The sequence below is a fragment of the Oryx dammah genome, unplaced genomic scaffold (assembly GCF_014754425.2).
Source record: "Oryx dammah isolate SB20612 unplaced genomic scaffold, SCBI_Odam_1.1 HiC_scaffold_4, whole genome shotgun sequence".
Lineage (NCBI taxonomy): Eukaryota > Metazoa > Chordata > Mammalia > Artiodactyla > Bovidae > Oryx > Oryx dammah.
The window spans coordinates 78,016,132-78,034,240 of NW_024070188.1; the positions used below are offsets into that span (position 1 = coordinate 78,016,132).

Below are 18,109 nucleotides of genomic sequence, written 5' to 3' on the forward strand. Positions count from 1 at the left end.
AGCAGGGTGACAATATACAGCCTTGACACACTCCTTTTCCTATTTGGAACCAGTCTGTTGTTCCATGTCCAGTTCTAACTGTTGCTTCCTGACCTGCATATAGGTTTCTCAGGAGGCTGGTCAGGTGGTCTGGTATTCCCATCTCTCTCAGAATTTTCCACAGTTTATTGTGATCCACACAGTCAAAGGCTTTGGCATAGTCAATAAAGCAAAAATAGATGTTTTTCTGGAACTCTATTGCTTTTTCGATGATCCAGTGGATGCTGGCAATTTGATCTCTGGTTTCTTTGCCTTTTCTAAAACCAGCTTGAACATCTGGAAGTTCACAGTTCATGTATTCCTGCAGCCTGGCTTAGAGAGTTTTGAGCATTACTTTACTAGCGTGTGAGATGAGTGCAATTGTGCAGTAGTTTGAGCATTCTTTGGCATTGCCTTTCTTTGGGATTGGAATGAAAACTGACCTTCTCCAGTCCTGTGGCCACTGCTGAGTTTTCCAAATTTGCTGGCATATTAAGTGCAGCACTTTCACAGCATCATCTTTCAGGATTTGAAATAGCCCCACTGGAATTCCATCACCTCCACTAGCTTTGCTCATAGTGATGCTTTCGAAGGCCCACTTGACTTCACATTCCAGGATGTCTGGCTCTGGGTGAGTGATCACACCATCGTGATTATCTTGGTTGTGAAGATCTTTTTTGTACAGTTCTTCCATGTATTCTTGCCACCTCTTCTTAATATCTTCTGCTTCTGTTAGGTCCATACCATTTCTGTCTTTATCGAGCCCATCTTTGCATGAAATGTTCCCTTGGTATCTCTAATTTTCCTGAAGAGACCCCTAGTCTTTCCCATTCTGTTGTTTTCCTGTATTTCTTTGCATTGATCACTGAGGAAGGTTTTCTTATCTCTTCTTGCTATTCTTTGGAATTCTGCATTCAGATGCTTATATCTTTCCTTTTCTCCTTTGCTTTTCCCTTCTCTTCTTTTCACAGCTCTTTGTAAGGCCTCCCCAGACAGCCATTTTGCTTTTTTGCATTTTTTTTCCTTGGGGATGGTCTTGATCCCTGTCTCCTGTACAATGTCACGAAGAACCTCCATCCATAGTTCATCAGGCACTCTGTCTATCAGATCTTGTCCCTTAAATCTATTTCTCACTTCCACTGTATAATCATAACGGATTTGATTTAGGTCATACCTGAATGGTCTAGTGGTTTTCCCTACTTTCTTCAATTTAAGTCTGAATTTGGCAATAAGGAGTTCATGATCTGAGCCACAGTCAGCTCCCAGTCTTGTTTTTGCTGACTGTATAGAGCTTCTCCATCTTTGGCTGCAAAGAATATAATCAATCTGATTTCAGTGTTGACCATCTGGCAATGTCCGTGTGTAGAGTCTTCTCTTGTGTTGTTGGAAGAGGGTGTTTGCTATGACCAGTGCGTTCTCTTGGCAAAACTCTATTAGCCTTTGCCCTGCTTCATTGCGTACTCCAAGGCCAAATTTGCCTGTTACTCCAGGTGTTTCTTGACTTTCTGCTTCTACAAAATTTACAGAGAAAAATATGTGGAAAAGTTTTAAATTGATGTAAAATATATATACAGTCAAGTGCACACATCTCATACAGGTTGATGAATTTTTAATTTGTATACACTCATGTGACTACACCAACCACATAAAATTCTAGGGCATTCCCAGGACTGCAAAAGACTCCCTCGGGCCCTTTCTCTGAAGTGTCTGTGTGCTCAGTTGTGCCCAACTTTTAGCAACCCCATGTACTATAGCCCACCAGGTTCCTCTGTCCATGGACTTTTCCAGGCAAGAATACTGGAGAAGGTGACTATTTCCTTCTCCAAGGGATCTTCCTGACCCAGGATCGAACCCATGTCTCTTGCATTGCAGGCAGATTCTTTACCACTGGTGCCTCCTGGGAAGCCCCGTTCTCTGAGGAATGGTTCCCAAGAAACATTGAGTGGGCATTCTACTGAAGGAATTTTAGGCAATTTTCAACTTTCTTCTCTACACTGTTCTGTTGCTAGTGTTTTCTGTATTAGTATTACCTATATAATCAGAAAAATAACAACATCATTTTCCTTGTTGACTTTGGAGCAGCAGAACTACTAAGGAACCCATCTCAAGGAAAGAGACTTGAGGCAGCCCAGGTCCTGATACCAGCATTTACCTAGCTTTCATTATTTAACTATTATTTTTGTGCTTTTTTATATGTTTCTTTTTTTATTTTTTTGCAATCTGAAAGGTTGCACTTCATTTACAGTTATTACAAATCATTGGCTTTAGTCCCTATGTTGTATGATACATCCTTATAACCTTATACTCAGTAGTTTGTACCTTCCACCCCTCAACTCCTTTACTGTCCCCACTGATAACCATAGTCTGTTTTCTATATCTGTGAGTCTGCTTCTTCTTTCAGTATTCACTAATTTGTTTTGTTTTTAGATTACACATATAAGTGCTTTCCAGGTGGCACTAATGGTAAAAAGTCCACTTGTCAATGCAGAAGATGCAAGATTTGCAGGTTCAATCCCTGGGTCAGGAAGACTCCCTGGAGTAGGAAATGGCACCCCACTCCAGAATTATTGCTTGGAAAATCCCATGGACAGAGGAGCCTGGTGGGCTACAGTCCACAGGGTCACAAAGAATCAGATATGACCAAGCAACAGAGCACAAGATCACAAAAATAAGTGATATCATACAGTATTTCTTTGCATATTTCTTGCATTCCTTTTCTGATCTCTCCTTAAAACTTAGCAAAGCTTTCTTTTTATTCTAACAATCTAATCTGTTCAACTATTCAGGGCCATAGTGCCCTGGTTTCTGAGCCTCGCAGGAAGAACAGCACACTCCTGGACACTGTGTGATGCTACAGACTGAATGTTTGTGTTTTCCAAAATTCCTGTGTTAAATTCTAGCTCCTGATGTGATGGTTAAGGTTAGGTATTTGGAAGGGGGAGATTTGGGAGGTTGATTAGGTCCTGTGGGAAGAGCCCCCATGATGAGGGTTAGTGTCCTTTTACAGAGAACCCCGAAAATTGCCTTGCCCTTTGCACCATGTGACAGGACAGCCCTTACCAGACATCAAACAAATCTACTGGACACTTGACCTTGGACTTCCCAGCCTCCAAAACTGTAAAAAATAAATTCCTGTTCTTTATAAGCCACCCAGTTTGCTATTTCATTGTAGCAGCCTGAACACACCAAGAAATGTGACCATTTGAAATCAAGGTAGAATGAGCCCAATCAAGAAAGAGACAGAGTCAGAGAGAAAAACGATCAAATTATAAGATTAATTACTGTGTGTGTGTTAATAGCTCAGTCATGTCTGACTCTTTGTGACCCCATGGACTATAGCCCGCCAGGTTCCAGGGTCCATGGGATTCTCCAGGCAAGAATACTGAAGTGTGTAGCCATGCCCTTCCAGGGGATCTTCCCAACCCAGGGATCAAACTCTGGTCTCCTGCACTATAGGTGGATTCTTTACCATCTGAGCCACCAGGGAAGCCAGATTTATTACTGACGAAAGCATATGGAAGGATACAGCCTGGACCCATAACCACAATCAACTTCCTGGTGCCTATGGCCAGGAGTTCAGCTTATACTCCCACAAGCCCACCCTCTGCAGAGCCAGCACCATCTAAAGGAAGGGCTCCATCAGATGAGAGATAATGCCAATAGCTTCAGGACCCATGGCTCTGAGAGAAACAGGGAACCAAGGCACTGAGGACTCAGAGTTCTCCTCCAGTCTCATCAAGCAGATAAGTCATCAAGTGCAGGTGGATGACAGAAAAGCAGGTTCCTTCTAACTAGAGGGGAAGTTCTCTTTTATGGAAACAAAGATTTGGCCATATGGTCCCCTCAGCTCTCTGAATACATGATTGACTGAATGATCCTTAAGGATGCCATCAATCAAGATTCTGTGATTCCCAAGGAGAGAAATGTAGTCTTCCTTTTCGGTCTTTCACCACGTGCATGCTCAGCCACTCAGTTGTGTCTGACTCTTTGCAACTCTGTGGACTGGAACCCCCCGGTCTCCTATGTCCATGGGATTCTCCAGACAAGAATGCTGGAGTGGGTTGCCATTTCCTCATCCAGAGAAACTTTCCAATCCAGGGATCTAACCAGCGTCTCCTGCATTGGCAGGCAGATTCTTTTACCGGCAAGCCACTGAGGAAGCCATCTTTCACTACAGGCTTTTTAGAGCAAGTTTTTCTCGTTTACTTGGCTGTGTTGGGTCTTAGTTGCAGCCTGTTGGATTTCTGTTGTGTCATGCAGTGTCTTTTCCTGCAGTGCACAGACTCTAGTTGTGACGTGGGGGCTCCAGAGCACATGGCTTCAGTAGCTGGGGTGTGCGGGCTTATTTGTTCCATGGTACATGGCATCTTCATTTCCTGACCAGGGATCAAACCCACATCCCCTGCATTGCAAGGTGGATTCTTAACTACTGGACCACAGGGAAGTTCCTTAAGCAAGTGTATAAACAAGTAAACAAGTAGTTTCAGGGAGTTAAAAAGAAACATTCAAGAACTTGTGGAGTCTTGTATTTGGAGCACATCTTCAGTCATGCAGACGGTTGAAAGCCATCTGCATCTGAGAATCCCTGCACTGTTGAAAAGACAAAACAGAGAGCAACTGGTTTACCACTGACTGCTCCCCTCTGTGTCTGAACTTCCAAACTCACCTTAATCTCATCGTCACAGCCTGAAATGATGAGTCCCTGGAGTGTCTCTGGCAGGTGCAGTTGGCAGTAGATTAAATGCTGAGGCTGAAAATCCCACCAAGCCTGTTTTTGTAACCCAGGAAACACATTCAAACAATTCCGGACCCATTTCCGGAAAGGATTTTCTCAACTTTCCAGCTACTCTGCTAACTTAAAATTGCAACCAGCCTTCATCTGGAGAGTGTGAGGACCCTGAAAAGGAAACAATTCTTTTCTTCAAGTAAAAAACGACAGGGTAGGGTGGGAAAGGGAAAAGGTCACAAGATAATGACTTGCTTCCCCTTCAAAGATTTCTCAAAAAGACTCCAAAGTCGAAGTGTTAGTTGCTCAGTTGTGTCTGACTCTTTTCGACCCCAAGAACAGTAGACCACCAGGCTCCTCTGTCCATGAGGTTTCCCAGGCAAGAATACTGGAGTGGGTTGCCATTTCCTTTTCCACGGAATCTTCCCCACCCAGGGATCGAACCCAGGTCTCTTGCATTGCAGACTGATTCTTTACCACCTGAGCCACCAGGGAAGCCTCCCCCAAAACACTCCATGCATTTACTTATTTTGTAAGTTCATTTCATTTCACTGAAGTATAGCATGCCTGTAAGAAATTCCATAAGCCATGAGAGCTTGTTGCATGTTTTAGAATGAACACCTGCGTGTAACCAGCCCCAGATCAAGATCTAGAGCATCATCAACACTGCCAAAACTTCCCATGCCCTCTCCTGTCCATTACCATCCCCAAAAGGACCGCTACTCTGGCTTCTAATGCCATACAGTAATTTTGCCTAATTCTGAGCTTTGTGTAGTGGAATCAGACAGTATGTACTCCGCATTGCTCTGTGTTACATTTGAGAGATTCAGTCATGTAGTTACCTGGAGTAATAATAGTAGTTCCTTCATCCTCATTGCTGTAGTTATAAATAAATAATATTTACTTTATTATTACAGCTTATTTACTTATTCTACTGCTGCTGGACATTTGGATGGCTCCAGTTTGGAGCTATTCTGAATAGTGCTACTCTGTGGATTCTAGCATATGTCTCTTGATGAGTATTGGTACACATTTCTGTTGGATTTATTTCAAGGAATCAGGCATAGATTTCTCAGAAAGACTTCATACCTGTTTCTATACTTATTTAATAAGTTAACTTTATTTCACTGAAGTATAGCATACATGTAGGAAAGTTCACAAGCCTTGAGAGTTTGTTACGTGTTTTAGAATGAATGCTCACTAAGCTTGTGGCAGCTTCTTACAGCAACAATTGGAAGCTCATGTAATAACCTTTTCATGTATTTACTGTGTGAGTGAAAGTCTCACATTCGTGTCCGACTCTTTGCAATCCCATGGACTGTAGGCCACCAGGTTCCTCTGTCCTTGGAACTCTCCAGGCAAGAATACTGGAGTGGGTAGCCATTTCCTTCTCCTGGGGATCCTCCCAACCCAGGGATCGAAAGTGGGTCTCCTGTATTGCAGGCAGATTCTTTTGTGCCACTAGGGAAGCCCCATATGTATACCTTTTTTGGCCATGTGGATACGCTTTTTTATGAAATGGCTGTCTGGTTAAGTCCTTTGTCCATTTTTAAAAATTGTTTGTTTTGATTTGTGGGAATTCCTTATATATTCTGCATTCAAGACCTTTGTAAATTACAATATTTATCATGCTTTCTCTTACTTCATGGCTTATGTCTTTTATTCGTTGCTAGATTTTGGTGGAACAGTTTCCAATTTTAATCATGTCAAATGTATTTATCCTTTTCTTTTTGGTTACTGCTTTGGGGGAATTTTCAAGAACACTTTGCCTATAAGCTCCTGATGACATTTTTCAAGTTGTCTTCTATAAGCACTATCATTTTTACCTCTTTGGAATTGATATTTGGATATTACATAAAGAAGGGATCCAAATCTACTTTTTTCCATTTAGATAACCAAATGACCCAGCATCATTTACTAAAAATTCCTTCTTTTCCTCACTGTATGACAGTGACACCTTTGTCATATATCAGGTGTGTGTGTAAATCTATTTCTGGATTTCTTTTCCCATTCTATTGTTCTATTTACTCATCTTTGCACCTGTTCAGAAAAGATTTAACAAAGCAGGCCTGAGGATGCTATTCTTTGAGAGGCCAGCATATAAGGTTGGTCGCTGGCTGGAGTGTGGGAACTTAGATTTGGGGAGAGTTCCTATCACTCCCAGAACTAAGGAGTGCCTCACTGTGTCACAAATGTTTGTATGAACAGTATGGTTTTTTGTTATCTCTGTTTGTTTGTTTGGCTGTGTCTGATCCTGCATGTGACTCACAGGATCCTTTGCTGTGGTTCACGGGCCTCTCTCTAGCTGTGGAGCATGGGCTCAGTAGCTCCAGCACACAGGCTTAGTTGCCCCACTGTATGTGGGATCTTAGTTCCCCGATCAGGACTCGAACCCCCATGCCCTGCATTGGAAGGTAGGTTGTAAGCCACTGGACCACCAGGGAAGTCTTCAAATATGGCTTATGCTGAACCCTTCTAGGTGTTTGGAACTTGGGTGTATACTTGGCAGAATATGCATACATGACAAGCCCCCCAGTAAAACCCTGGGCAGTGGATCTTTGAAGGCTTCTGTGCAAGACGACATCTCACACGTGTTGTCATTCTTTGCTGGGGGACTTAAACGTGACTCCATTGAGAGAAGACTTCTGGAAGCTTGCCCTGACTTCCTCTAGACTTCATCTCATGTGCCTTTTCCCACATCTGATTTTGTTTATATCCTTTCACTGTAATAAACCATACCCATGGGTCTGACTCTATGCTGAGTCGTGTGTACGTCCCCTATAAATCTTCAAACTTCAGGATGGTCTTGGGGACCCTTGATGCAATGCTAACAACTTCAGCTTTACAGTCATGATATCTAGTAACATAAGTTTGTCAAATTTGTTCTTCACTATGGTCTTGCCTATTTTTTACTCTTTGAGTTTTCATATAAATTTAAAGATCAACTTAAAGTCCACAAAATTAAATGTACAGTGATTTTTTATTGGGATTTTATTTGACCTACTAATCTAGGAGGGAGAATTGATATTTCTGCCATATTGAGTCATTTATATGATACAGTTACATCTTCTTTCATTTCCTCCAATTTCCTAAACAGCATTTTGTAGTTACTTTTTTTTTTTTAGGTAAAAAGGTTTTGTGCATCATTTATCAGATTTGTTATTATGAATTTGGTGGTCTTGATGCTAATATATTATATTTTTAATGTCTATACTCTTTTTTGCTTGTATTATAGAAATACATTGTATTATAGAATACATTGTATTATTATACATTGTATTTATAGAAATACAATGATTTTTATAATCGACTTTATATCCAGCAGCTTAAATAAATTCATGCATTAATTCTAATAGTTTAACCATAGAGCCTTTATCTGCTGTGTAAACAATCACATCACCCATGGATAACAGGAGTTGTGTTTCTTCTTTTCTAATCATTGTTATGGACTGAATTATGTCCTTCCAAAATTCACATGCTGAGGAGGCCGCTGAGAAGAACAGAGGGGTTCTGCTGGAAGCCGTGCAGCAGAGCTGGGATGTTCCGGGCAGAGGGCCTTTCACCCAAGCTGGACCCCGAGGAGATGAAATGAAAGATGTGCAAGGATGTGATCTCCTCCAGATGCAAATTCCTCATCTGTGTGGCCCTGCTGCAAGTCACTCCTGTTATTGGACAGAGGGTGAAGAGTGGGCATCATGGGTAAATGCACGATACGAAGAGCCTGGCTACAGTTTCTGCTCCTATCTGTGAATGAATAGGCCCAGAAGGATGTAAGAGACTCTTTGAACGGATGTAAAACTTCTATTTGTTAAGAATAAGTTTGGCTCTGGTATCTGAACTTTACAACTAAAAGATAAAACAATTTGGGAAGTGCCAAGTGTCATTTTATGGTCACGGTACTCCATCATGACTGATAGTCAGCCTCTAGGAAAGTTGGTGCAATCATACATGATGTCAAACTCCATTTTCTAGCAAGTATTAATCATAACGGAATGATATCTGCAAAGGCACTGTCTTGTGAGTCATTTCTGTGTGCTTTTTCACTTCTGTCTGGAGTATATTTGTTGAAGAGTTCCTTTCCATTAGTTATGTTTTATGGCAGCCAGTGCACAACCATGTCATTTAAGCACAAAATCATTTGTCTATATTTTTAATAAATGTACCAACTAAGAAAAATAGGGCTTTTGTTTTTCTTAACCCACTTTTTGCTGCAAACCAACCATCATTGGTGAGACTACTATAATCTTGTGATTATTACAAACTGCAGTAAATTGAGTTTGTCTTGTTTTGGACTGGAAAAAAAATTTTTTTATAAGCTGAAATCCTAACCACAAATACCTCAGAATGTGACCATATTTGGAGACAGGGCCTTTCAAGAGATAATTAAGTTAAAATGAGTAGTGCTGGAGAAGACTCTTGATAGTCCCTTGGACAGCAAGGAGATCAACCAGCCAATCCAAACGAAATCAACTCTGAATATTCACTGGAAGGACTGATGCTAGAAGCTGAAGCTCCAATACTTTGGCCACCTGATGCAAAGAGCCAACTCGTTGGAAAAGACCCTGATGCTGGGAAAGATTGAGGGCAGGAGAAGGGGGTGACAGAGGATGAGATGGTTGAATGGCATCACTGACCCAAGGGACATGAGTTTGAACAAACTCAGGGAGACAGTGAAGGACAGAGAAGCCTGGCATGTTGCAATCCATAGAGTGACAAAGAGTTGGACACAAGTTAGCTATTGAACAACAACAAAAGGGTGGACCCTTATTCTGAATGACTACTTATTAGAAGAGCTTAGAATACATGTAGAGAAGAAAAATTATGTGAAGACAGGGAGAAGATGGATGTCTACAAGCCAACTCTGCCAACACCTTGATCTTAGACTTCTAACCTCCATAAAAGCCACCCATGGAAAGCAAATACGCACATTGTGCTGTAATACAATAGTTTTAAGTGAATGTATTGGGTTGTGAAATCATCACCACAATCTAGTTTTAGAGCATTTCCATCACCCTAACAAGTTCCCTGGTGCCTGTTTACAGTCAAACCCCACTCCCACACCCAGTCTCAGGTAACCGCTAATTGTCAAACCTATAGATTCTCCTTTTCTGAACATTTTATATAAGTGGAATCATACAATACATAGCCTTTGGCATCTTACCTTTTTAACTTAGCATAACGTTTTTTGATATAATGTTCCTCAGTGCTATATGTGTTGTTTTCTAGCCACTAAGTCGTGTCCGGCTCTTTGTTACCCCATGGACTGTAGCCCACCAGGCTCCTCTGTCCATGGGATTTCCCAGATAAGTATACTGGAGTGGATTGCCATTTCCTTCTCCAGGGGATCTTCCCGAGCCAGGGATCAAACCCGAGTTTCCTGCATTGGCAGTCGGATTTTTTACCACTGAGTCATCAAGGAAGTCCCCCTATACCAGGTAACAGTAGTTTATTCCTTTTTATTACTGAATTGCCTTTCATTATATGGATATATTACATTTCCAGCAGGCACATGGAAAGATGCTTCACATCACTAATCATCAAAGAAATTAAAATCAAATGAGTTATCACTTCACATTTGTCAGAATGACTATCGTCAAAAAGACCACAAATAACAAATGTTAGAGAGGATGTGGAGAAAAGGAACCCTTATATACTGTTGGTAAGAATGTAAATTGGTATAGTCACTGTGGAAAACAGTATGGTGATTCCTCAAAAAAACTAAAAGTAGAATTACCATCAGTTCAGTTCAGTTCAGTCGCTCAGTCGTGTCCTATTCTTTGCGACCCCTTGAATTGCAGCATGTCAGGCCTCCCTGTCCATCATCACCATCTCCTGGAGTTCATCCAAACTCATGTCCATCGAGTCAGTGATGTCATCCAGCCATCTCATCCTCTGTCGTCCCCTTCTCCTCCTGCCCCCAATCCCTCCCAGCATCAGAGTCTTTTTCAATGAGTCAACTATTCGCATGAGGTGGCCAAGGTACTGGAGTTTCAGCTTTAGCATCAGTCCTTCCAATGAACACCCAGGACTGATCTCCTTTAGAATGGACTGGTTGGATCTCCTTGCAGTCCAAGGGACTCTCAAGAGTCTTCTCCAACACCACAGTTCAAAAGCATCAATTCTTTGGCGCTCAGCTTTCTTCACAGTCCAACTCTCACATCCATAAATGACCACTGGAAAAACCATAGCCTTGACTAGACGGACCTTTGTTGGCAAAGTAATGTCTCTGCTTTTCAATATGCTATCTGGGTTGGTCATAACTTTCCCTCCAAGGAGTGCCGGGGGCCAGCGTGAGGAACTCCGCCCATGGCAAAGGTCATGAGGAAGGAGGCTTGGCATACCCAAAGACGTGATCAAGCCTCAGGAAACCCCCTGTTCCTGAGCATCTACCCCAAAACCAGAGTCTGTTTTATGCTCTCCCCCATAACCGTTTCTCTCGGAGAAGGAGTAAACGTGCAGCTCCAAGGCAATAAAAATTCCTGGGCGTGACAAGAGTGTTTCAGCTTACGGACTCCTCTGAAGGTTATCTAGCCCGCCTGTATAGGTTCGTCCGGCCACATGTGATTGTTTACAGCCTCCCAACCTGAGAGGAATGAGATGTTTTAGACTTACTAAAGGCAAATTCCTTTGGGGAGTTGGAAATTATTAGTATAGTGGGTTGGTTAGGAATTATATTGGTGAAGGGTTTTTCATTTGTTGTGCCAATAATTGCTGCTAATTCCCTCCCCTGGGTGGGACAAGGATGTCTCAGGTCAAACCTCTCTGCTGACAGAGTAGCTTGTGTGACAGGATTATCCATACTCCTGCCACTATGCACATGATTGTTTACTACTTCTCAACCATAAACAGCACAGAGAGTTTTGGAGTATTTTGAGAGTCTTAATTAGCATAGGGCTTTTCTCATTGTTGAGTCAATGATTGCCACCAGGCCTCCATATCCTTAGGCACCTGGGAATATATTAATCAATGTATTTGGAATATAGAAAAGGAAATAGAGTAGTTTTTGATGTTAGCAATACTAGACTTTTTGAGTTAATGAATTTTCTCTTTTGTAATAGATCACTGTACTTTGTTATAAATCACTGTGTCCTTGCTATGTAAAAATGTAACTTTATCACTATCTTAAGACTAGATAGATCTTAAGGGGAGCATTGGTGAAAGGATTTTCATTTGTTGGGCTGATGTTTGCTGCTAAATCTCCATCTTCCCTGCCCTTATAATGAATATAACTAGCATATAGGAGAAATAAGCATTAACCTTTAAGCATATAGGAGAAATAAGTATTAACCTTTAAGATTAATCATGTTAACCTTGGGTTAAATAAATTCCTTTCTTGATTGTAACTCACTACACCCTCACCCTGTAGGAATGTAACTTTATTTGGAGCGTGGTGCCTGGTTTAAGAAAAAACACCCTTGGAAAAAATAAGTTTTTTGGTTATCAGAAAGAAAGGATCATAAAATGTCAGCAGGTCTCACTCATGGCCAGAAGATGATGTAATATCCCTAAGACCTTTTTTTTTATATACATTTATGTGAAGCACCTGATTTTGATAAAGGTCAGGACTGCTGACCCCCGCGTGACTCTGATCCCTATGTGTAACAAAAGGTATATAAGCAAACCCAAAAATAAAGATATCGGATCAGCTTCCGGAAAGACTGATTCCCCCCTGTTGCTTCTTTCTTGCTCCTGTTTTTCTGGCTGAATTCCCATCTGGAGCATGGATGCTATTCCATGTAACCCAAGTTATTCAGCCTCTTTTTCTCCACCAATCTTCCTACTACACTATCCGTTTCTAATCTCTCTCTATATCTGTAATTAAATATGTATTTTTCCAAGGACGCTGACGCCGTCCCCACCTTCGAATTCCCTGGATCCACCGGGGCTGGACCCTGGCAAAGGAGTAAGCGTCTTTTAATTTCATGGCTGCAATCACCATCTGCAGTGATTTTGGAGCCCCCCAAAATAAAGTCTGACACTGTTTCCACTGTTTCCCCATCTATTTCCCATGAAGTGAATTACCATATGATCCAGCAATTCCACTCCAGGTTATATATCCAGAGAAAATGGAAACATTAATTCTAAAAGATACACGCACCCCAGTGTGCATAGCAACACTATTTACAATAGCCAAGAAATGGAAGCCACCTAAGTGTCCACCAACAGGTGAATGGATAAAGATTTGATATATAGATATAGATGTACTGGAATACTATTCAGCCCTAAGAAAGAATGAAATTTTGCCATTTGCAACATGGATGGACTTGGAGAGTGTTAAGTGTAATCAGACGGAGAAAGACAAACACTATGTGATATCAGTTATATGTGGGATCTTAAAAAAAATCTAATGAATATAAAAAAAAAGAAACAGACTCAGAGATATAGAGAACAAACCAATGGTTACCAGCAGGGCAAGAGAAGGGTGAGGGACAACACAGGGATGGGGATTCAGAGGTACCAACACTATGCATAAAATAAACAAGCCAAGTCATCTCACCCTCTCCCTCTCCCACTGAGTCCAAAAGTCCGTTATACACATCTGTGTCTTTTTTGCTGTCCTGCATACAGGGTCATCATTGCCATCTTTCTAAATTCCATATATATGTGTTAGTATACTGTATTGGTGTTTTTCTTTCTGGCTTACTTCACTCTGTATAATTGGCTCTAGTTTCATCCATCTCATCAGAACTGACTCAAATGTATTCTTTTTAATGGCTGAGTAATACTCCATTGTGTATATGTACCACAGCTTTCTTATCCATTCATCTGCTGATGGACATCTAGGTTGTTTCCAATTGCCAGTCTATGTCCGATGCAGGATATGGCACGCTTGGGGCTGGTACACGGGGATGACCCAGAGAGATGTTGTGGGGAGGGGTGTGGGAGGGGGGTTTATGTTTGGGAACGCATGTACACCCGTGGTGGATTCATGTCAATGTATGGCAAAACCAATACAGAATTGTAAAGTAAAATAAAAAATAAATAAATTTAAAACAAAAACAAAAACAAAACAAAACAAAATAATAAATAAACAAGCCACAAGGATATATTATATACAGCACAGGGATCATAGCCAATATTGTATGATAACTGTAAATGAAATATAACTTTAAAAACTATGACTCAGTATTATTATATACCTGAAACCCTTATATAATATTGTACATCAGCTAATACCTCAACTAAAAAAGCACTGTATTACCATTCAGGATAAGTGCACATTTGCTTACAGTGGGTGACTTTATACCTCAATAATACTGTAAGAAAAATAACCAGCATAGGATTAGAGGTAGGGCTGCTGCTGCTAAGTCGCTTCAGTCATGTCCGACTCTGTGTGACCACATAGATGGCAGCCCACCAGGCTCCCCCGTCCCTGGGATTCTCAAGGCAAGAACACTGGAGTGGGTTGCCATTTCCTTCTCCAATGCATGAAAGTGAAAAGTGAAAGTGAACTCGCTCAGTTGTGTCCGATCCTCAGCGACCCCATGGACTGCAGCCTTCCAGGTTCCTCCATCCATGGGATTTTCCAGGCAAGAGTACTGGAGTGGGGTGCCATTGCCTTCTCTGAGAGGTAGGGACATACAGTTAAAATAAGATAGATGATGGGTAATGGTGTTTCCTTATGCTATTCCTTCTACTTTTATGTACATTTGAAATTTTTATAAGTTAAAGCATTAATAAAGGTAATGAGAGATTAAACTAAAATTTCTTTATAAAGACATACTTTATTAAATACTTAATATAATTCAATTGTTATGCCTATATTTACTTTTCAAGCCATTCCATTAAATGTGGGAATATTTAAGAGAAACTTGGCCAAGGAGATGCAAATGACCAACATGTTAGCCAGATCTGTATTTATATGTTGCATCCAACATCCTTAACTGACTTCATAGAACTCAAAAATCATGTCAAGAAACCATGAAGCTTAAAGAGACTTAGAGAAGTCACCATATGGCCTCTGCAATAACGTTATCTTTTTAAGTATTCAGAGATGCACATAGAAGAGCTATTCAAAATCCCTTTGGTATTTTATTAATTGTTGTTATTGTTGTTTAGTCACTAAATCACATCAGACTCTTTGTGACCCCATGGACTGTAGTCCACTAGGCTCCTCTGTCCATGAAATTCTCCAGGCAAGAATACTGAAGTGGGTTGCCCTTTCCTCCTCTAGGGGATCTTCCCAACCCAGGGATTGAACCTGTGTCTCCTCCATTGGCAGGCAGATTCTTTACCACTGAGCCACCAAGGAAGCATTTTATTAATAGGTCAACACAATCCAGCTGTGTTAATAAATACCTTGCTTTAATCTACTGACAGCCAAGTCAACAGAACTAAGTTGTGCACCCATTATATGTCTGGCTTTCAATAAATAGAAGAGGCTCATGTAGGAAAATTACTGAGAAATTAAACACATGTATTATTAAAGAGTTTTTAAGAGACTTTTTTCTGAAGCTATTATGATACTGGAGTGACTCATGGGGCAAACGTACCTGAATCAGTAGTTGATAAGTGGAGAAAGGGATTTATTTTATTTATCTGAAGGGTTTGTCCTGGAATAGTTGGCAGTAAGATAGCACCATCTGTTGGAAAGATGCAATGTCAATCATCAGTTAAGCATTTTTGATACATGAAAAAAATGTTTGTCTTTCCAAAGTGCTTGATAAAGAACTATATTAGGATTAGAAGCCACAAGTTCAGTGGAACAAGAAATAAATTGCGTTTATATGTCACATCCCCCATGGAAACAGTCGACTTGTGTAAGCTGGGCTATTAAACATACACAAAATATAAATACATATTAATTTTATACATAATAAATAATTATATATAATTCATGTGTTGTTTATATATAATATACAAAGTCTTCATTAATTGTTGTAGCCTTGTAGATCTCTTTGAAAGTTACCACCTTTACTTCCTCCCACTTCTTTAAACTCTTAAACAATTCCACTTGTCACACAGAATCTGTTCCCCTGACTTCTCGGAAATTTCTGATTTAGATAATTCCTACAAACCATGACCAGATTTGAAGGGACTCAATATTATTTTGCACAGTATATTAAACCCTCTTTCCAAAACAAACAAATTAAAACATAAATAGACACTTCCATTGCAATACCAGTTGTTAGGAAAGATGATATGTTTATTTTGTATTTTGGACAAAATTCCTGGGCTATTACAATGCATCATCATCTAAACACCAGAGTACCTGATCTTCCCACTTGAGTTCTGTAAGTAAAAGAAGGAAAGAAAATGCATTATCACTAGTCACAATGATCTAGAAGTCTATCTTTTAGATCCAAATGCTCTCCTCAATTTTTCAAGGTCCCTGAAAACTCAGTGCTTCTAAAATCACTTTGTATGATAAAGATAGATAAATCTTGGGTAGTTCCAACAAGAAAGTTCTCTAGTCATTTTCTGAATGATATTAACTATTATGCAAAAAAAACTAGTAGCTTCTGTCCTTCAAATTCATGATTCCTAAGCTTATAATTAGTTTTTATAGGAAATATTGTAGATGAGTCAAAGCACATTTACTACAAAAAGTTCAGGAATCTTTCATATTGTAGAAACACTGTATGAAATCTTACAGATACTATTTATAGTTTCTGGATCCAATTTGCTAACCATTCTCTAACTGCTTGCACTTGTGAGCTTTCAGATGCTTGTAGATTCCTCTGTGCAGTTATCCACTTGATCCAGCTTAGGAAAAATCAGCTTGAAAGAGTCAACGAAGAGTTGTCAAGGGGTGTAATTTAGCATGATCTAAAAATGGAGACCTGGAGTGGGATGTCTTGTGATAATATGAAAGACACAAAAATGAATGTAGAGTAGCCAACTCTTGCAAGAAAATCTTGACTCTAATCAGAGATGTCAACGATCTAGAGCATAGAGCGTTCTCCCTTTGCTTGACAGATATTCCTACTCAGTAAGAACTGAGCCTTAACCTGACCTGAGAATCCAGTTCAACAAGTGCTAAAGAACTGGTGTGTCCAAAGTGGACAGACAAGGTGGTTTTTAATGGGGGAGGAAGACAATATCAGCTTGCTTATTTCTAGTTTTAATTTCTACTTTGCAAATGATTTTCAGTATACACAATAGGTAGTGTATGTGTTTAGCTGCTCAGTTGTGTCTGATTCTTCGCCCACCAGGGTCCTCTGTCCATGGAATTCTCCAGGCAAGAATACTGGAGTGGGTTGCCATTCCCCTCTCCCAGAGCTCTTCCCAACCCAATGATCAAACCCCGGTCTCTGCATTGCCGTCAGATTCTTTACCATCTGAGTAACCACGGAATAATTAAATATATATTGCCATTTCTTACTCCAGGGGATCTTCCTGACTCAGGGATTGAACCCATGTATCTTGAGTCTCCTGCATTGACAGGCAGATTCTTTCCAACTGCACCGCCTGGGAAGCCTATAGGGATGTGAAAGTAAGTAAGTTATATGTTTTACCAATAGAAGTAAGAAATCAAAGAAGTTTGGAGTCTGCTATTTTAAGGTGCCATAACCAATAAATTGAAATATTTACAGAAGAAAAATCTAGTTGCCATCACTACTCTAGAATCTCCCTAATATACTACCACATCTTACACACACACACACACAATATGGCTTACTACTTCACTTCCTGATTAAAAAAGAGCTTCCTTTCCCCTAAGCTCATGACCAACATGTAATATGTTAAAATTCGGTTTTTCTCCCAACCTTGAACCATACTTCTCATCTAGCTACTATAGCTAAGAACAAGCATCTTGGAATAGTTCATTTTTCAGATAGTTGTATCCTCAACATCACTAGGAAAAAAGACGTGATTTACCAGGGTCGCATCTGTTTATCTGTGGAGTGTGATAGCCATTGGCGCTATTTACCAGTATTTCCAGTTCTCTGCCTTCTGGGCACAGGGCAGGACTGGACTTTCTGTTCTGGGCAAGGGTGGAGCCACACCACTGATCTGGCCAGTGGACTATGAGCAATGTCACTTTTCTAGAGCACTTGACTTTCAGTGTGAGATTTCCTGGGTTCTCTCTTTACCCTCCCCCCACCTGCCCCCACTGTCACAGTGACCTTCTCCATCAGCGTGAATATTTAAAGGACCACTGGAAGCAAAGTCCCTCTGCCAAGCTACTAGAACATGAAACACGGGTGAGAAAGAAACCTTTGCTGTTTTCAGCCACTGAGATTCAGGGGTTGATTGTTATCAGAGCATGAACTGGTCTGCCCCCATGACAGCCTCAGAGATACCTGAAATTCCACTCAAAACCCAACAAGCCATAACTCAAAGTTTTGGTTAATAAGCTATTGTATATTACAAGAGATCTAGTCTTAATATAAAAACTACAGGAGGTTCTCTATCAATAAA

General features: G+C 40.5%; 1 pseudogene; it reads left to right on the forward strand.

The window, feature by feature from the left end:
- Positions 1 to 8,282: 8,282 nt before the first annotated feature.
- On the forward strand, positions 8,283 to 8,447 carry LOC120862676 (annotated as a pseudogene).
- Positions 8,448 to 18,109: the final 9,662 nt, after the last annotated feature.